Source organism: Rutidosis leptorrhynchoides, chromosome 3, assembly GCF_046630445.1.
Source record: "Rutidosis leptorrhynchoides isolate AG116_Rl617_1_P2 chromosome 3, CSIRO_AGI_Rlap_v1, whole genome shotgun sequence".
Classification (NCBI taxonomy): Eukaryota; Viridiplantae; Streptophyta; class Magnoliopsida; order Asterales; family Asteraceae; genus Rutidosis; species Rutidosis leptorrhynchoides.
The window spans coordinates 249738317-249761518 of NC_092335.1; the positions used below are offsets into that span (position 1 = coordinate 249738317).

Consider the following 23202-nt stretch of genomic DNA (forward strand, 5'->3'; position numbering starts at 1 on the left):
AATAGCTGTCGGGTTCCGAAGAACTTTAACTAGTGACGAGTTCCATTTCGTACGATTGAGTAAAGGATTTTTCGATAGGAAATGATTTTCGAATATTAGATGATATTCTAACTACATAGAATACTTATATATAGCATAAAGATTTCGCAAATTACGGAGAAAATTTCGAAAGCTGTCAGGCAAAGGTAACAGTAACAGATATGCTAAGATATGAATTAGCAAATATGCTAAGATATGAGTTTTGTCTATACACTATCTAGGCAATAGAGGCAGTAAGATGTGTCTAGACTTTAAGGATGATAAGTAAGTAATTTTCGACACAAAATGATAAGCAAAACTTTTGACATGCAGACACGGTCGAAGTCCAAACTCACTAATGCATCTAAACAACTATCAGTTAGACACACTAATGCAAGACCTGGTTTGCTAAGACCACCACTCTGATACCAAATTTAACTCAGTTGGGGACACCACACGTCCCACCCAGTGCCTTCCCAGCTAAACACCTGGTGACCACTGAGTGTACCTCAGACATTAATTTTATGGCCATGCCTCTCGGCAAAGCCAACCATATTCGGACCGTGAGGAGTAAGAGCCAATGCTTCGTCACAGGTAACACTGTGAGAACCCCCTCTACGATTAAGCCGACGACACAGCTTAAACCAGCTCTGATACCAACTTTAACGACCCGTCCTAATCCATCTAGATGAATACATTACATTTGGTTACATCGCGAGGTACTTGACCTCTATATGATACATTTTACAAACATTGCATTCGTTTTTAAAAAGACAAACTTTCATTACATCGAAAGTTGACGGCATGCATACTATTTCATAATATATCCAACTATAATTGACTTGAATAATAATCTTGATGAACTCAACGACTCGAATGCAACGTCTTTTGAAATATGTCATGAATGACTCCAAGTAATATCTCTAGAATGAGCAAATGCACAGCGGAAGATTTCTTTCATACCTGAGAATAAACATGCTTTCAAGTGTCAACCAAAAGGTTGGTGAGTTCATTAGTTTATCATTAACATTCATTTCCATCATTTTAATAGACCACAAGATTTCATATATTTAATTGTACACGTAACCCGAGTACAAAATAACACGCGTAACCCGCGAATTAAAAATTATTCATATGGTGAACGCTTGATAACCGACTTAACTTTAATGCATAGAATATCCCCAAACAGAACCTCTCGTCTGTATAATAATAATAATCTCAAAGTAAAAGCATCTGTACCCCGAATGGGACTTGTCGAGGTCCATAGATCTATCTTTAGGATTCACGTCGATTAGGGGCCATACCCGTTTCCTAATCATTAGGTTACCAAGCTAAAAAGGGGTGATATTCAATATTCATAATCCAGCCATAGAATGTAGTTTTTGATCACTTGTGTTTATTTCATAAAACATTAATAAAATCAGCGCATGTATTCTCAGTCCCAAAAATATATATAAAAAGGGAGTAATGAAACTCACTCTACAATATTTTGTAGTGAAAATATTCATACAACGATACTGAACAATGCAGGGTTGGCCTCGAATTCACGAACCTATATCATTTGTATATTCATTAATACATATAACCGTACTCGAACAATTTCATATACTATATCTTTATATATTATTTATTTAATTTGTATATATATATTTGAAAATGATTATTACTTATATAGTTATATATATATTTATGTTGTATATATATTTAAAATGATTAATATCTATATATTTAATTATATTAATATATCTGTATATATATATATGGTTAGTATTATATCTATAATTTATTGGTTTGTTATATATAAGTATTTATGTAAATAATGTTAATATGTGTTATATATAGGTATATAAACTATTAATACAATTATAATATATATGTTAGGTCAAAATATTTATCTGTAACAAAAATGATAGTTTTGAAAATAATGATTTGCTAATAATAATAACTTTCTTGATAATGATAATACTAATAATAATATTTATAATGATAAATTGTATTATGTTCATAATAATGATAATAATAATAATAATGATCATAATTATAATAATAATAATACATATGTAATATTAGTAATAATAATATCAATAATACAAAGTAATGATAATAACATTAGTAATAATAGCAATTTTAACAATACTAATTAATACTAGTAATAAAAATAATAATAATAATAATAATAATAATAATAATAATAATAATAATAATAATAATAATAATAATAATAATAATAATAATAATAATAATAATAATAATAATAATAATAATAATAATAAAAATTGAGAACTACCTTATTAGCTTGTCCTAAAAAAATAAACATCCTGAACCAAGCTCGAACCCAAGACCTCTCGCTCACCCGCTCACCCCCTTAACCATCTGAGCTGCTGCTCTTTTTCTGTTTATTACCCAATTCAATTTCATTTAAGCCGTAAAACGAATCTGCTATATATTGCCATTCTTCAATTTATTTGATCGATCAAGAAATCCAATACTCCATCCAAAAATTAATTTGTATTTGAAATAAAGTTTGAAATCTTACAGAAATTAGTCTGTAATGTATTTTGAACTAATTATATCAAAAAAAAAATTTAAAAGAAACCTGCTGAAACAGTTTATGAATACCACGACTACCAAAATCTTGATTTTGATTTTTCGAACGTTTTGGACAATTTTCATAACATGAATTATGTTTCAAAACATCCTTAGAAACTTTCCAAATAATCAATTTAATAGAATACATCGAAATCGATTCGAATTTTGCTATGAACAACTTCTTTGACTTTTTATTCAAAACCTTTGACTCCAAAATTCTCAAGCAATACAATGAGTTGGAATCCAAACTTTTGCAGAAAGTTTAAGTGATTGATTTCAAACAACATTGCATTAATAGATTTTTAAAAACCGATTCGTTTTTGAGCTATTGAAAATATGAACCAATAACAGAGGTATACGACTTCTGTTCTTCATTTTCTGTTAAATTAAATCAATTAATTTTTGTTGTAAGTGATAATTGATTATGGTAATGAAGAAGTGGAGCGAATTCACTATAATTACATGACAATTAGTTTGATTTATAGCCTCCTTTAATCGACAGAATCAATTAAATCAGAAAAAAATATAAATAATAAAAAGGAATTGTGACCTTCAACTGAATTTATCCCCATCTGATGAAAATCGAACGTTTATGTACTGGATTAGCTTTTTAGGGACAGAAACAAAATATTAGAATAGTTGGATCGTGACATCAAACAGAAAGTTTGATTCTCTATAATTTTAGTTCTAATAAAAATTAATTTTAATAATTAGTAAATGTAAATAAATATATTAATAAAATAAAATTATTAATATATAAAAATACTGATAATTATAATAATAAAAAAATAACATTACTAATCAGATAATACTAATAATAATAATAGAAATAATAATAATATGATAATATTGTTAATAATCATAATGATAACAATGATCATAATAATACTAATAATATAACCAATTACATGTACAATCTCTTATTATAATTTTAATAATACTTATAATACTTAATAATAATGAGTAAAGTGATAAAATAATGATAATGATATTATTAAACAAAAATGGTAGAACTTTTAGCATATTATATGTATCAAATTTCATTTAATATTATTAATGATATTGATATTAATATTAATATTATTATTAATATTTATAATGATAATGACAGTATTAATTTTTAATACATCAACTATATTTTAAATTGTATTATATATTAACAATTACATAATATAATTGTATATAATATGACAACCTTTAAATAATTATTATTTATGAATTATATATATATTATAATATACATATAATAATAATTAATCATAGAAATCATATAGGTTCATTTTAAATTTACACTTAATTATTTTTTATTCTATTTTACATATTTAATTCTAATGCTTAAATTATATTTTAAAATTTTAAATTAATATACATATATACTTACATTTACATATACATATTTATTTACAAACAATTGTTCGTTAATCGTCGGGAATAGTAGAAGGGTAAATGAATACATGAACACAGTTCAAAAGTTTTTGAGACTTAACATTACAGACTTTGCTTATCGTGTCGAAACCATATAAAGATTAAGTTTAAATTTGGTCGGAAATTTCCGGGTCGTCACACTAGTGACCCATTAAGCCCAAACTAAGTCCAAAAGGGGTGTGTGGGGGTATTCGGCCGATCGGCCCACTTAGGGTGGTCTTGAGCTTAGTTTTGCTTAAATATTCGTATGCGCGTGGTCCGTTTCGAGTGCCGTTAACCGTACCGGGTCCCCGGAACGTTAACCGGTCGTTGAAACGCAATCCACCGGGTTTTACTTATTAAATAAATAATAAATTAATTAAGTTTTTCATAAAGTTAATAATTATTAAAAATAATTATTTTATCAGATTTCTGAGTTCCGTAAACTGAAAGGTTTTCTATGCGATTATTGCAATCGTGTCATTTTCTATGTATTTCGTTATCCGAAACAAGTTCATCAATTAATATAAACATATTAATTCAAGTAATCCACTAGGATCATGTATGCATTTAAATCAATTAAACACATAAAGTTCTACGTAATCACCGTTAAATAATTAATGGAGAAGTAACGATACTAACAGAAAAAGTAGGGTTGTTACATAATTCAATTTAATAAGAAAATGACATATAAGAAAAAAGCTTTATATATATATATATATATATATATATATATATATATATATATATATATATATATATATATATATATATATATATATATATAGGGGAGATGATCTAGTGAGAACTCAACATGTGTGAGAACCTAAGAACTGCAATTAGAACAAAAAAAAGTGGCGGGAGAGCAAATAACAAGGAAATTCGAGCAATAAAAACTGGCGCGCGAGCAAAAAACAAGAAATTCGAGCAAAAAACAAGGAATTCGAACAAAACACAAGAAATTCGAGCAAAAAAAAAAATGACGGGCGAACAAAAAAAGGGAAATTCGAGCAAAGATTTTAAAATTCGAGCAAAAATTTGAGATGCTGAAAATGTAGATAATGGTTGTAGAACATAAATGGTAGAACAAAAAAATGTAGAACATGTTTGAATTTTCAAAATTTTTTTGGACCTGATTTTGTTCTAATTATGATTTTGTAGAACATAAATAAGTTCTAGTTTCTCCAAATTTGTTTGAATTTCACCATTTTTGTTCGAATTTCACGTGTTCTACATCAAAATCAACTTTTTTTTTATTTAGCCCAATTTAAAGTTTAGGGTTTGGGGTTTACTCGGTAAACCGTAAATCCTAAAATCTAAACCCTAAAACCCTAAATCAAAACCCTAAATCAAAACCCTAAACTCAATTTGATAAAAAAATGGTGTAGAATAGCTGTTCTACATAAAATGTAGAACCAAGCCTAATACATCAAATGAAAAATTGCTCGACCACTCAATTTTTTGTTCGACCGCCTTTTTTTTTTGCTCGACTACGAAGTTCTCAGGGTTCTCATTGCTAAAAAGTTCTCATTTGATTCCTCTACTATATATATATATATATATATATATATATATATATATATAGGGGCAGGATCAATGGGGAAGTAACCAATCGGGGGGAAGCGGGGGGAAGCAAAAAATTTTTTCGTTTTTTTTTTTTTTGGAATTTTTTTTCAGGCATCAAGATCACACGAAAATATGAACATTTAGAAAAGACAATTCGTGATGAATGTTATTATTTAGACGGGAAAACGATCGACAAAAATAACATTCAAGATAATATTGTTCGTGAAGAATGTTAACGTTTTTTTCATATTTTGTGAAGTAAAATTTAGCCCGATTTAGAGTTTAGGGTTTAGGGTTTGGTGTTTTGGGTTTATTCCATAAACCCAAAACACCAAACCCTAAACCTTAAACCCTAAACTCTAAACCGTTCGTGTTAAAAACTCAATCTAAATCCTAAATCTAAACCCTAAATTTCTAAACCCTAATATCTAAACCCTATAAACCCTAATATCTAAAACTCAACATACGCTCGAAAAACACGATAATTATTATATATTAGTTCTTCGACGTTTTTTCGTCAAAATAAAAACATTTATCACAAAGTGTCTTTATTAAATGTTCATATTTTCATCCATCAAAAAACGAAGAAGAAAAAAAGATTTTGCTTCCCCCGCCTCCTCCCGATTGGTTAATTCCCTCTTGATCCTACAAATATATATATATATATATATATATATATATATATATATATATATATATATATATATATATATATATATATATATATATATATATATATATTATATGAGTTTTGCTAACGTATGCCACGGTGGTATACTTTAAGGCTCAATTAATAATCTCGAAATTTCCTTATATATCAGAATTTGCATTTAATACTCTTTAATCTAATCCAATGGTTACCATTTTTATGTATGTATTGAATGTAAATAATGATATTTAAGAAAATTTCAAAGTTATTGATTACCTTTAACGTATACCACCGTCACATACGTTTTATATATATATATATATATATATATCGTGAAAAAAATCAAATAGAACGTGGAATCTTGTCACTCGGATTGTCTCAATTAAATCTTTAAATCTATTATAATTTGATTTCGTGATTCGCCAAATAAAATAACCTCTTCAAAAGTCCTTTTAAAATTTCAAAAATTTTCATATATCAATAACCTGTATAGTCCAATTAAGATGCACTTACGATTGAAACATGAATAAATATAAATGATAACTATAGTAAATGAGAATATAATGAAGCTAAACATCGTCATGCTAATGTGTCTAACTTCTAAAGTAGGTTTTGACGCTCACATGACAGGGTGTCACAATTGTTACACTAGTGTCAATAGCAAATCAATTTATCTAATAAGGGAGCTGATCCGTACACTACTAAGTTTTTACCATTCACCACCAAAATTTATTTTTAACCATTTTACCCTTCTTCTTACTTAAATAAATTCATGCCATTTTGTTTAAATATTTACTATTTTTTTTTTACTAACCCACTTCATACTTTCATCTTCTTTAATACTGCCTAATTTAAGTATCGTTGAAAATTAAAATATCTCCGGATGATTCATACGGTTTTTCATTTTTCAAACTAAACTAATAAAACTCAAATTACTAAAATCATTTAATTGATTGCTCAGGTCGAAAAACCACTTGAAAATAATTTCATCCTTTTAACTTTCTGTTTTATCAGGCCATTAAATTCCATTCTAGGCATTCAGATTCCACCAAGAAGCTCTCATAATCTTTAACATTCGTTGCAAATAAATTAATATTCATTAGGTATGAAACCTGTGGATTCAAATAATTTAATTAGTGGAATAGCAACAGAACCGGGCCGGGTTCGTTCATGGTTTGAAGAGGTTTGAAAAGTTTTCAGATTAACTCAAATCAAAGGGTCGATTACGAGATTTATGATGATTAGATGAAAGATCCATTCAATGATTCAGTGATTTTGGAAGGTTTTAAACAAACAAGAGCAAAAATCAATGGAATAACTTTACCGTTAGTGTCCGTACGTAAATACGAACAACACATATTCAATGATTTATTTTTAATCAATGAAACTCAACGAATGATCTGTGGATTTGATGATGGATTCAAGGAACGATTCAATGATTTTGGAAGAAGGCAGTAAATAGAGTAGTAGGTAGGGTTTTTTATGTTTGGGAAATAAAAAAAGGGCGTGAACTAATTGATATACGGACTTGACTATGAGAAAGGGCAAAATTGTCCAAAGATATATTTTGGTGGTGTATGGCAAAATGTTAGTGGTGTACGGATCAGCTCCCCTCTAATAATCCACTAACTGTTGCGATGCATTTGGATCTAGATTCCTAAAAGGCAATCATGAATAAATCGTCTATAAATATCTAAATTTGAATTATGAGATAGTTATTTATTGTAATGCGGGTGAAATTATTTTATGGTTGTAGTTTTTTATTCTTTTATTGTTGTAGTTGTTCACTTGCCATGTGTAAGCAAGTCATGTCAATTTCTAAATTCTAATTGCTTTTGTGATTATTAATTTGCAAGTGACATAATCCATGTGAGAAATCTATCTATCTATTCTATCTATCTATCTATCTATTCTATTCTATTATTATTACATCTTATAAATCATAAAAAAAAATCCTATGTGTCACTCCATTAGTAAATTCTAATCTCAATTGATGACATGTTAATCACTCTACCAATTATCATTAACGATTAATCATGCCAAGCTGTAAAAAAAAAAAAAAAAAAAAAAAAAAAAACACCGATCGTCCATCATTCTTCTCATTCGTCGTCTGTTCAAACTATCCAACAGAAACCCTAAATCCCATCCTTCGTCGTCTCTTTCACCCATTCAATACAAACCCTAAATGTCAATTGATTACATCGAAAGAAAAAACAAACACAAACTAAAATTGAATTGATTGATTCGAATTTTTTTTCCAAAACGTCACATACCATCGATAAAATACCTAAATTGATGGTTCCAATTCGATTTTTTCGGCCAAACTATCATCATCGATGTCGATCACGTTATGACCACCGTGACCGTTTGAATGTCTTTCGTAAACTATTAATGGCGGTTAAGGCCTTGAATGTGAGCCTAAAAGGAACGATTCGATTGTTCCTTTCATTGTTGCCATCTTTGTTCCTGGTATGTCAATTAAAGTTTACTTTCAGGATTTCTTACAGTCAAATAACCCTAAAATTCTTGACAGTAGGGTTGATTCGATCAAATTCTGAATTTTTTCCCAATCCAGGTGCCCTAATAATTACACACTAAAGATTGACTTCCAAAGGTATGTAAAAATTCTTTGTTTTTGTGTAAATTATGTATTTGTTGTTCACATTATATTTCATTCGTATGCTATACTATTTCGGTTACAACCATCACTTTTTTCATGAACAAGCTTAAGTGAATAAGCTTATCAAGCTTATGCTCTTCAATCTCTAAAGAAGTATTAGCTTATTTATATATCGTTTGTTCATGTGTATGAATGAAATATTTAATTTGGGATCAGTACTATGGTATATATAATATGTAATGGTGTTGAAGGATCAGTCATGTATAATGAACCTTACTGTATGAAAGTCTTAGCTGTATATGTTCATGTTACATGAAACTGGTATATAAGACAACATTTAACTTAAAACACTGCTTTCCGCTAGCTCTATATGTTCATCCAAATCAATCTACTGTAAAAGGCTAGCTTTCTTCATTTGTTTTAAAATTATGCTCTTTTCATTAGTTCAACTCAGTATTGCTGCTTTTTATATATATATATATATATATATATATATATATATATATATATATATATATATATATATATATATATAAAAGTACTCCTTTGATATGTATTAGTATTAATATCCATTGTACAAACTACTCATGTTTTGTTATGTATGAACTAATGAGTTGAAATTGGATTCAATTCGGTAGTGGATTTCGTAGCTGTAAGATCGTTCCGCTTGATTACTCCTGAAACTGATCATTTGACCCATAACTTTATGTGAAATTTCGTAGAGTACAGTTTGAATTTGATTTCTCTTTGTACAGACAGAGAAATGTTTCTCCTGTTTGAGATGGTAATTAATGTTGCAAAGATCTAAGAATTTGGGTTTTTTCCATGTAAATTTAGGTGTTGAAACTATTAAAAAAGATAGGATTTAATTTTGAATAATTTGAAAGCAGAATAATAAGGTCAAATTCAAGGATTTCATTCACTTCATTGAAATAATCTTGTGATTCTCCTACTCATTTGGTTAGCCTTTTAGAAGAAATAAATGTTGGAAATATGTTCTCGGGTTGGTTACGATTCAATCGTGGTTTGACCGTGGTACATATATTCTGAAGGTATGCCCATGACATTAAATAATATAAAGTCCATTTATCCTATTCAGTCACACACAAAGGCCAATTGTAAATTGTTTGATATACCTTCTAATCGGGAATTAATTTGTTAATCATTTGTTAATGGATTGATAAATTAAATAAGTTTTAAGATTAGTTTAATTAATTTGTTAACTTATTAACTAAACTTGTAGGTTGTGTGTGTAAATTAAATTTACACACTATCTTAAAAAAAATAAAAGGATGCCAGCTTTTGCCTTTTACACATGCATCATCTTAATTCTATGCATCTCATTCTTGAAAGCGTGTTACTGTTTTATAATAAAATAATAATAAAATGCATGCTAAGGAGACACATGTGTACCTCAACAAACACAAAAGATGGCATGCTTGTTTTGTTAAGATAAAAACCGATACAGTATCTTTAAAATAGGACTACTCTCTCTCCAATTGTTCTTTTAATTATCTTGACCAAAAAAAAAAAGGAGAACAAAAATCTATAACACTTCACAAGTGTTTTTCCCTTTTTTTTTTGGTTCGGTGAATCTAATAACAAAAGGGAATAACGGGTTTTAAATTGGTAGAGAAGGGTTTGTGAATTAGAGAATTAGAAGGTATATATCAAATAAAGGTTGGAACTTTGGGTGTCAATCGTTTAGAGGAGCTCTCATTTGGGTTCTCTCCAAGCTAGGATTTTCAACAAAGGCTACAAAGGTTGTAATCTAACCCATTCTTGTTCGTTAATTTAATTTTGTTTGCTAAAAGTTTTGTACATGGGTCCTTGGAAGAGTATGATTTTGTAAAATTTTAAAATGCTTCCGCTCGCTATGTTTTGGTATCATACTCCAACAATAAACACAACACAGTGATGCAAAAAAAGAAATTCGGAACAGAGGTATGTGGTGTGTTGTACTTTGTTTCAAAAAAGTGTATTTCGGCAGGGACACCTTAGCCCTGTGTTGCCTTTGGCAACCCACCAAGCCCACCCCGTAAGGACCGGATGCCTTGTAAGAAGCCTCCCCACTGGTACCAACATGTGTGGCAGGCACGAGCCTAACTGCCTTTCGAGCAGTATCCTCCGAGGGCCATATAAGTACCAGACGTACGTAAGGGGACGTACGTAAGAGGAATGAACCCCACGAGTCAACCCACGAGTCAATGATAAATATATGTCACCACTGGGACTCGAACTTGCGCCTTATTGTTTCAGCTTCCCCACATGGGGCCCAGGGATCAAAGGCTACGGGTACCGTTGAACTACTGGTTCGTTGGTTGGTGTGTTGTACTTTTTGGTCTTTTTAGGATACAATCTTTCATGGCATTTCAAATGAAGTTTTTGGAAAAAAAGTGTATAATATAACTAGATTATAGTTAGGAAAGAATGAATGTTGTATGTGTTTAGTAATTCAAATTTGAAAGTTAAAAGATGGATTATGGAACCCCTAAAAAATTTAACGTCTTGACTTACAAACTTGCAGATATCATATGAAAGGCCATACTATTGTTATTTATTCTTATATAATATATAATATTTTGACTTGTACTATTTCGTTGACACCGGGACTAAATAACCAAAGAGTGGCTGCTTTGAAACTAATAGAGCACCATAGACATTTCTAGAATTCTTCCTTCTCTTTAAAGTTAGTTACCTTAAGGGTCAAATGAGGAAACAAGTTAGAACTTAACACTTATTGAATGTTGTGTTGTTTGATAAAATTATGAACATAGCATAATTGAGGTCGAATCGAATTAGTATGTTTTTGCCTCTGTTCACTTATGTACTCTAAGATAACCTCACAATAAATTTTAGCGGGGTTTTTTAGCAGTCATGCAACGCACAAGCTCAAAAACATAATCATATACCTTCTTATGTGGGTCTTAATTTACTACCAAATTGAATCCAATTTTAACTTATTAGCCAATCTATTGTTGTGGCTACGACTGAACTTTAATACATTTAGTTAACCTTAAAACTTATTTTATACGTACGTTTAGCTAACTTGTACATAATTTACATTCCTATAGAGTCTGATTATTATATTGCTTATATCAGGTTATGACTTGAATCCTCACCTACAAGTTAGCTGCGGGTTGCATGAGCGTTGCGTTACATGCATAATACGCCTTTCTTCCACACTGCAGGTTACTTAATTTATGCCGTTTTACTGTAAGTCTTCTTCATTATTCATAATCAATTAATGAATTATTGTGTTCACTGAATGAATATCCAAAAATCAAAAACGCTCATTATAGCATAAGCCATGATGGTGTAAAGTTGCACGGCTATTTATTTATTCATTCATTCATGTAAGTATTATAGTTATTTTGTCTTTCAGTTGATGATTGGTATTGACCTGATTTTGACTTAACTGCGTACCCTTTATGTGTCATAGTCATAGCTTATAATTAGAGTGTCAAAATGGGCAGATTGGTTACAGTAATTAATTGTTAGTTTGGGTCAAGATCCTTGGGTTGCCTTCAAATACTTTTGTTTAAATTTGCAATTTTTAATATATAATGTATTATAGAATTTGATACTAATCTAAATATCAAATTATAAATGCTTCAATTTAAGCAATTCAAAGTAGGTAAAATAGGGAATATAACAATTTTGTAAGGTTGTATGTGTCGGAAAATAGATTTTGGATAATTTTTATTGACCTTAACTCATTTCATTAATTTGCTTACTCACCATGGTTCAATTACAAATTCAGAAACCCTCTTTAATCACTTCATTTATTGTTTGGCCATCAATATAATAATACAAAAGACTCTATAGTTAATACAAAGAAAATACCAACAAGAGTGAAACCTTTGGATACTATCAACCTTAGAGTATTAATGGTATAACTTTACATTTGTACATCTTCACATATAGGTTATTATTGTATGGTTAGACTAAGGTATTAGGAAGATTGTACAAAATTAACATTTTATGAGCCATAGGAGTGGGTAAACTGGTCAATCATTCATCTTTCTGAGCTTTTGAAGATAACGTCTAAGCTCACATTTAATAATAGGTAAGCTTCTATATGTCCATGATTTTTTTTTTATTATGATTGGAGACAGGTGGCGAAATGAGCAGGTCAGGAGTAGGGTTGCGGGTTATAAAATGTAAATTTATATTGAAGTCAAGAATTAGCCATATACATTTACTTCAAGTATTAATTTATGAGGTCAGTTGATGAAAGACTATGCTGGGAATGCCAACACTATAACTGGGTGGAGATTACAATATCTATATTGAAGGCAAGAACATATACATTTACTTCAAAGTGAGTACGACTCTTTTACTAATGGTTTTCAATTGTACAGTATGTGATGATCGTGTTGAAGGGTTCTGTACCCATTGCTTCCGGAGGCCATGAACAGCCATCAGACTATAGTGAGATAGTGTCAATCGGTGGGCTTAATGCTCATTTCAAACAAAAATTTTAGTGCTGCAGTTGCAGAAATTCATGAGACCAAGCTATCTGTTACCAAGTCACGATTCTTCGTCAATTTCTTTGATGCCAAGGCAAGCTAATTTCAGCATCTCATATTTAAAAGTGTCAACGTCTTTTCTCATTTGAGTTTTCATGTGTATTTAGGCATATCAAATTCAAGAAAATGCAAGGTGTCTCATGCTTTGTACCAGTCTTAGTCATTTAGATCATGTAATCCACCCTTCACTATTTCCGAATCAATGAAAGTACTCACAAACTTTTTATATACTCTTTCTGTCTAACCTGATATATTTAAGGATTACATGGACAGGATATTTAAGGATTTCGAATGTTCAACTAAAGGTCGTAACCTGGGCGGGTCGGGTGACGAGTCCGGATTGTAACATGTGATTTTAAAGTAACGGTCTAAACAGGCCATATTGAGTTGACTCGCTAACACTTTTTATTTATTTATTTATTTATTTATTTATTTATTTTATTTTTTTTTGTCATTTAGCAAAAAATGTCGTAATGATGATTATAGTGGTCTTTAGATTTGGAAAAGGCAATATAGGAGGTTATATTCCACAAAATTAAAGTTCCCTAGATTTTCAAATTGCTTGACGTGTAATTATGTTAGATATTGATATGAATCATCTCAGATAAAGATACAACCCAAATGACACAAGTAAAATACATGTTTGAAAATTCCCACCCTTAGCCAACTAAGCTACAAAACTTCCTTAGAATGATAAAACAGAGAAATATTATTGATTGTAATCAATATTAACAATATTGAATTGTAGCTAACTATTGGGTTAATGGTAACACTGGTATAAAACCAAATTTACACTTGCTTAACTTCATGTATAATCAGGGTTGTTTCTATGGTGTTGGTGTTGGAGTTTAAGACATTATAAAGTTACATTTGCATGTATTTAAGGCGGAGGAAGTACATGTATCTTTTCAAGTTTATTGGAGACAGTACCTCTTTACTTTTATCTATCATATCACTATATCAGCCATAGATTTACATTTGTTTGTTCTCAACTTACTATGTGACTATCTACGGCAGTTTATATAAGCCAATCGTTATGTTTTGCAGGGTCTTTTCTTTGAATGGAATTGCTCCACCTTCTAAGCTTCACAATTGTGCTTTACAGTTGCTGAAAGACTAATGAAAGAGTAAATGTTTTCAATAATTATGTCATCACATCATATTTTGTTATATGTTTTTTTTAGTGCAACTACATTACACATGTGTTGTAGCTTTAATTCTTTCTGTAGTATTCATAATTTCATAATTACTATGAATCACTGCATTCTCTTACAGATATGCCATTGGTATAATTGCAAACCCCATCATTAACATCCGACGCGACAGATACCTTGCCCCTACAAATTCAATAGACTAAAGATATACTTACTTTATCTACAGGAGCCTTCCTCCCAAGGCGAGCGAAGTGACGTGAGTCGGGCGTATGAGTTGAGTGAGGGTCTACCTCTATTAGGAACATGGTTGGTATCCTTTGCTTATTTTTGGACATGCATTTTACTTCTTTCTTATCTATAATAAGAAAAGTGTTATGATGTCATAGTTATTCAAAAAATCCTACATGGCCAAATTTTAACCTTTAGATGACTTTTCAAACATTTAATCTTAACCCTTTAAATTAAGTATGGCATCATTTAGGAAATTACTGGGTAGTTACATGTGCTAATTACCCTCCTACCCTTGGTAGGAAAAAAACCGCTAAATTTGGGAAGAGGCCGTGTTTTAGAGAACCACTGCAACTTCACTCATAAACAGCTTCTCTCATAAACTACTCTTCAATCAAATGCCCTCACTAATCATCCATGACCTCTCCAATCAAATACAAACCACAAAGCCTTTTTTCCTCTCCAATCAAAATTAGGGTTCTTCAAATCAGATTCATATCGATAATCTGAGATGCGGTTATGAAAATCAAACCTACCCCGCCGTTGGTTTTTCTGATTTTGCTAATTGCTTATTATAAAAAATCGATAGTTGTTTTATATAATGAAAGAACGCGTATTCTTCCAGTCTTAAAGTAAGACCAGATTTGGAAAGACCAAATGTGAGTTATCCTTACTGAACACTCTATGATAGATTTTTTAGAAGCAAGGTTGAATACATTTGTAATTTGTAACGCCTAATATTTAAACATCAATAACTGTCATACTCATCTGTTTATGTTTGTAATCTCCAAATATTTTGTGATGCCCCGTACAAAACCATCGTGTACGAATCATCAACAACAGGATCATTACAAGGTTAAGTACTATATGCTGTAATAAAAGTAGTTGCATTCACGATAGAAAGATGACGTCATAATCGACATCAAATGTTTTACACCAACAGTATGCTTCTACGAATAGCAAGCATGAATAAATGTATGTGACCCTTAAGTCGTTACAAAACATAGTTTCAAATGTGTTAAAGTTTGAATGCAAGATAAAGTGTTTCATGCAGTTGACATATCTAAAGCAGCGGGTGTCTACAGCAAGTCTAGTAACACAGCGGAAGCAACCTTAGGCACCTGAGAAAAACATGCTTAAAAACGTCAACACAAAGGTTGGTGAGCTATTGATAGTGCTCCAAATGAACATATATTTAGTATCAATATCCCTCCGATATGTAAAGATTTCAGTTGCAATTGTTCCATTTTCATGTAATATTCATTTATATTAAATAAGTGCGAAGACAAAAGGCGAAAACAACGAATTGAAGACGCAAAGGTCCAAAAAGCTCAAAAGTACAAGATACAATTAAAAAGGTTCAATTTATTGATAAGGAACGTCTAAAAATGACAAGAGTACAAGTTACGAAACGCAAAGTACAAAATATCTCAGCGTACGCAAGGACGTTCGAAAATCCGGAACCGGTACATGAACCAACTCTCAACGCTCGACGCAACGGAAAAAAAATTACGAGTCTACTATGTATATAAATATAATATAATATATAAATAATTATAAAAATTATTTATATATTATATATATTTAAATAAAAACCGTCGGCAGCCTTGGATCTTGAACTTGTGGGCTGGTTTTGGAACCTCCGCGACTTGCGGAGCTGGAAGGCCAAAATGGCCGCAACTCGCGGAGCAGTGAATTTCAGTTCTGGCTATAAAAGCTCTCGAGTTCTGCATGTAAAATAAATAATAAAACATAATAATAATAATACTCCCTAGTATAATATAAATAAATATATATATGTATATATAGTATAGATTAGTGTTATATTAGATTAGTTTGGGTTATGTAAAAGTTATTTTTACGGGTTTTTAAAGTCGGAGCTCTGTCCGTGTAACACTACGCGATAAATAATCAATGTAAGCTATGTTCTCCTTTTTAAATTAATGTCTCGTAACTAAGTTATTATTATGCTTATTTGAGCCGAAGTAATCATGATGTTGGGCTAATTACTAAAATTGGGTAATTGGGCTTTGTACCATAATTGGGGTTTGGACAAAAGAACGACACTTGTGGAAATTAGACTATGAGCTATTAATGGGCTTTATATTAAATTAACGATACCTCGTTAATTTAATATAAAGGTTATGATTTGAAGTATCTATATATAACCACATACGCTTAATCGGACACCATGGGCGGGATATTTATAAGTACGAATTATTGTTCATTTGACCGGACACGGGGATGGATTAATAGTCAATGGACTCATTAAAACAGGGGTGGATTACATTCAAGGGTAATTGGTGTAATTGTTAACAAAGTATTAAAACCTTGGTTTACACACAGTCGATAACCTGGTGTATTCATTAAACAAAGTATTAAGACCTTGTTACAGTTCGAATCCCCAGTTAGTTGGAATATTTGACTTCGGGTATAAGGTTAAATTTGCCGAGCAGTTTATAATTATGACCGATGAACTATTATGGACAAAAACCAGATAGGTTTCAAATACATCCAGTACAAAGGACAATTAGTCCAGGACAATAAATTAAAATCAAAACGCCAAACATCATGGTTACGGAAGTTTAAATAAGCATAATATATTTTATTTCATTTTTTTCTCGTACTTTTATTTATTGTCATTTTAATTATTGTTATTTATTTTATTGTTATTTAAATATCATCATTTACTATACGCTTCGCTTAAAATATAAATCGACAAACCGGTCATTAAACGGTAAACCCCCTTTTATATATTATTATATATAATTATATATATTTTGTACAAATATAGTTGTTTAAAAATATAGTGTGCAATAAGCCCGCTCCCTGTGGAACGAACCGGACTTACTAAAAACTATACTACTCTACGATTAGGTACACTGCCTATAGTGTTGTAGCAAGGTTTAGGTATATCCATTTTGTAAATAAATAATTAAAACTTGTGTAATTTGTAACGTATTTCGTAGTAAAATATAGTACTATCACGTACCCCTCCGCTACCACATCAAGTTTTTGGCGCCGCTGCCGGGGACTCGGCGAAACGCTATATTTTTAATTTATTTTTCTATAAATATATTTATATATCATTTTAGAAAAACAATATAAAAAAAAAAAAAAAAAACCGAAAAAAATATATATATATATATATATATATATATATATATATATATATATATATATATATATATATATATAAATCTAGCTTTAAGATTTTTATTTATAAAATTATAAAGTAGTTCTATTTTTATTTTAGTTTTTAAAATATAAGTTTTTATTATATAAATATTTAGATTTTAAAATATAAAAACAGAAAATAAAAAAAATAAAAAAAATAAAAAAATAAAAAAATAAAAACGTCAAATTTTGAACTGCACCCGAGTTGAAATTTGGAACCCCGCGACTCGCGGGGTTTGCTGCCTTGAATACCGCGACTCGCGGAGACACTCTGACACGGGTACACAGAACCCTAATCTGCATTAATTACGGAGTATTATTAATTATTATTAATTAATTTGTATTAGGGTTAAATATTTAATTAATTTAGTATTTACTTTAAGTTTTAATTAATTTGTATATTTAGTTTATTAACTTTAATTAAATTGTAAAATTAATAGTTTTAATAAATAAATAATATAAAAATAATATTTTTATAAAAATTGTACTTTTTACAACTTTTTGTATATTTTTATATTTTGTCCCTTTTTAATCGTTTTAGCGTAATATTTGTATTTTTTGCTCATATTTAGTTTTAAACTTAGTTTTTGCCATAGTTATTTTTACTTCTAGATTTTTAGGCTTTGCCGTAAAATCCCTTAAGTGCTATTTCTTTAGACTAAGATTTAGGTGCTTTAGAATTTTGCGACGATTTTAAAATTTTAGTGCCTTTTAAGTCACGACGCGCTATTTTCTTATTTTTATTTTTCGACGTTTTTCGACGCGCATTCTTTTTCTTTCTTATTTCTCGACGCTTTAGTTTTTAGGACTTAGAAATTTTCTCTATTTCTTATCTAATATCTCAAACGGAAAGAAAAATTATTTAAGTTGTTAAATTAATGGACGTTGACAATTTTCTGCTTCGTAGTAATAATTGGATTTGTTAGTGGCTGAGTTGTGGCTTTTCCGATTTAAAGGTGCCTGGCTCCCTGCTACATCTTTTGGCTATTCGAAATGTGGGCAAAAGCAGAAAAGTCTATTAATTGGACAACTTATATAAGTTTTTCTATTTTTATAACTAATAGGATAATTAGGAACGCACCACATTGTAGCTAAAAATTTGTCCATCGCAATAAAATGGAAAATTTTGAAAACAGGGCCTTGGAAACTCTTTTTGAACTCCAAAATCAATTAAATCAATACCCTCAAACGAGTGTTGATAACAATTCATTCGGTCAATCTTGGATCGCGAACGACGAAACAATAACTGGTTGTGAAATCTGTGGAGATTATCACTCAACATGGGAATGTTATTATTACGTTCCTATGAAAAATTACGCACCCACGGAACCTGAATGGAACGATTACGAAGAACACAATTCAAATTGGGATTATTCCCAAGAATATATCCAAAGTCAACAACCAGAAGACGAGGAAAATTACGTGTCCGAAAATTCTTTAAACATTATAAAAATCAAACTCGAAGAACTCGATGCTCAAAATGAACAAATGAGAGAGTTTGTAAACCGGCAAGCTGAAACTCTATCAAATTACACACCTGTTGATCTGAGGAGACATGTTCAAAAAAATCCCATATCATCGAATTTTGATGAATTCGAGAGCTCCGAAATCACCAACTACCCCGATGATACTTTTTATTTAGTCTTACCAAATTCACAACATATCGACACATTAGCCTCTACAGACAAAATCATCGATACATCAATGGATAAAGAAGAAGTAAGGGTGACAAATTGGTACTCTTGGGAAAACGATAACGTTGAAAATTTTACCCCCGAGACCAAAATGGTGAGACCAATAAGTACCGTTAATGAAGAAGAATCTACTCCAATCCCGAAATTCACCATTCCACAACCTTCCAACCCAATATTCTCAATAGACGAGTCATCTAGCGAAGATGAACTACGAGCTTTAATAGATAATGACACCTTAAATTTCACCCAATTGGGTAATAGAGGTGAAACCTTTGATCCCGAGAATGAACGGAAGGAAATGTTAGGAATTATCCACCCTATAGAAATATGTATGTCAATGTATATCGATCCATTTGACCAAGAACCAGAAAAGAGACATATCCATTTACTGAAAGCTACACTTAAAAAAGAATTAAGTAGTGACAATCGGGCGAGTCTAAACTTTAAACCCATTGATATAATATATACCACCCGAGATGTAAATAACTGGCTCACTATTCTAATTCGTGGAACTTATTCTACCGACTTCACATGTCGTCAGCTAAGAGTGGGGAAGTTTAACCCCACTTAACGTTAAATTAGGGGTTCGGGTTATTGCATAACTCGTTAATAAAAATGCACGATTAGGGTAAAAGACGCATTTTCATATATTAGCAAACAGTTCAGAAAAGCAACCGTTTTTGAAGAAAAAACATGTGTGATAAAACAAGAAGGAATGAACGATGAGGCGCGCCATCTATCATTCGACGAGCTTTGTAATTACAAACTGGGTATTTTTAATCACTTTTCTACACTTATCACCCTCGTGAATTTATAATTATAGTCTGATTTCATGCAAATGAGGGCATTGCATGATCTCAAGTGTGGGGAAGGGTTATAAATTCTCTCGGGTTTACACTTGGTTTATTTGCCAAATTTTGTGAAAATTTGAAAAAATTTTCAACTAAATGAAGTCAAAATCATGTTTATACATATTTATGAACGATGAAAACTAGGTGTTAATACCGAAATTATCGTTACCTCGGAAAGGACATAAATTGAGAAACACCCTAAAACGATTGAATTCATTTAAAATAGAATAAAGGAGAATAAAAAGGCAAAGAAAGAAACTAAGTGTGGGGAGAATGTACCAAGTTATTCAATTAAAAACTATCTATCACATGTTTCTGTAAAGTTTATTGCAAGTGCTTTTGTTTTGGACTAAATTAACTGTTTTACCCGATTTACTGTAATGAAAGATGGATCTACACGATGAATCAATTCCATCATTTAAAGGAAGTAAAGTCTTCCGAAAAAGACAAGCGCTTCTTGATTTAGGTCAAGAAGTTGTCGTTCAGACCAGCTGTAGGTTGACGAAAAATCTAGAAAAGTCATCACTAAAATCAGCAGGAAATCCACGGACCTCAGCATCAAACAGGGTCGCCAAGTGGTCAGATTTATCCTAACCATGAGAAGGATTTATCTCGTACAATGGGGAGGCACCGTGCAAATTAGCTTGATAAGACTAATGAATCAGATCCCCAGAAAGGATAATCTCCTTAAAGATCAAAAATCAGCTTTTAAGCTTGATATTACTCAATCCTTGAGATTGACCTTAAAGATTGAGAATTCAAACTCATGGAATTCGATGATGTCTAAACTCGAGCTTGAACGAGAAAATATTTTGATCAAAAATACAAACCGATTTGTTTTCTGAAAATCCATTTTCAATGCGTTCATTACCATTGAACGTAAAATCCTAGGAATTCACCTGGAATTCATTAGGTCACCTGAACAAAATCGGGTGTCAACCGTAAGAACGGTGGTTGTATAGCATGGTCGGAGACAGGACCTTGTGCCAGACCGAAAAATCATAGGATGATCTTTACTATTGCTCCTACCAAGGATAGTACTAGCATCCGACACGTAATTAGACCATGAACAAATGCATGTCATTAGACATTGCCTTAACAGTTTCTTGTTCATCGCTTTCCTTTACAACCGGACGGTAGTTTACCGAAAGGTAATATACGGAACAAGTAAACTGGATGTGTGCTTTCCGATACCGGGATAGCAGTGGATTACACGAACCTAAATGTTTTTAGCCAAAATATTGATCCACAAATATATTTTGCAACACCGATGGTGGGTCAAATCAGAAAACTTGTCTAGGGTAAAATCTAGCTTGAATTTTTTAAAAAAAAAATCAAATGTTTTCATAAAGATCCAATTTCCTAAAGGATCTAAATTTTCATAGTCATGTGGGACTGTAAACCACAAATGCTACTATCATTGTTTATACCGCCGTATCAAAATCACTGATGTACAAAGTGTGAAGAATAAAGAAGTGATTCTAGTGTGTTTTATTTCAAGACTGTATTGCTTGAGGACAAGCAACGTTCAAGTGTGGGGATATTTGATAGTGCTCCAAATGAACATATATTTAGTATCAATATCCCTCCGATATGTAAAGATTTCAGTTGCAATTGTTCCATTTTCATGTAATATTCATTTATATTAAATAAGTGCGAAGACAAAAGGCGAAAACAACGAATTGAAGACGCAAAGGTCCAAAAAGCTCAAAAGTACAAGATACAATTAAAAAGGTTCAATTTATTGATAAGGAACGTCTAAAAATGACAAGAGTACAAGTTACGAAACGCAAAGTACAAAATATCTCAGCGTACGCAAGGACGTTCGAAAATCCGGAACCGGTACATGAACCAACTCTCAACGCTCGACGCAACGGAAAAAAAATTACGAGTCTACTATGTATATAAATATAATATAATATATAAATAATTATAAAAATTATTTATATATTATATATATTTAAATAAAAACCGTCGGCAGCCTTGGATCTTGAACTTGTGGGCTGGTTTTGGAACCTCCGCGACTTGCGGAGCTGGAAGGCCAAAATGGCCGCAACTCGCGGAGCAGTGAATTTCAGTTCTGGCTATAAAAGCTCTCGAGTTCTGCATGTAAAATAAATAATAAAACATAATAATAATAATAATACTCCCTAGTATAATATAAATAAATATATATATGTATATATAGTATAGATTAGTGTTATATTAGATTAGTTTGGGTTATGTAAAAGTTATTTTTACGGGTTTTTAAAGTCGGAGCTCTATCCGTGTAACACTACGCGATAAATAATCAATGTAAGCTATGTTCTCCTTTTTAAATTAATGTCTCGTAACTAAGTTATTATTATGCTTATTTGAGCCGAAGTAATCATGATGTTGGGCTAATTACTAAAATTGGGTAATTGGGCTTTGTACCATAATTGGGGTTTGGACAAAAGAACGACACTTGTGGAAATTAGACTATGAGCTATTAATGGGCTTTATATTAAATTAACGATACCTCGTTAATTTAATATAAAGGTTATGATTTGAAGTATCTATATATAACCACATACGCTTATTCGGACACGATGGGCGGGATATTTATAAGTACGAATTATTGTTCATTTGACCGGACACGGGGATGGATTAATAGTCAATGGACTCATTAAAACAGGGGTGGATTACATTCAAGGGTAATTGGTGTAATTGTTAACAAAGTATTAAAACCTTGGTTTACA

The 23202-nt window shown here is 30.9% G+C and overlaps 1 long non-coding RNA gene across 1 annotated transcript; it reads left to right on the forward strand.

Annotated features, from left to right (window-relative positions):
* The first annotated feature begins 12745 nt into the window (after positions 1-12745).
* LOC139897347 (uncharacterized) lies at positions 12746-14570 on the forward strand. The gene is made up of 3 exons (XR_011776531.1): positions 12746-13144; positions 13211-13412; positions 14426-14570. It is a non-coding gene; the product is annotated as an uncharacterized lncRNA (long non-coding RNA).
* The last annotated feature ends 8632 nt before the right edge of the window (positions 14571-23202 follow it).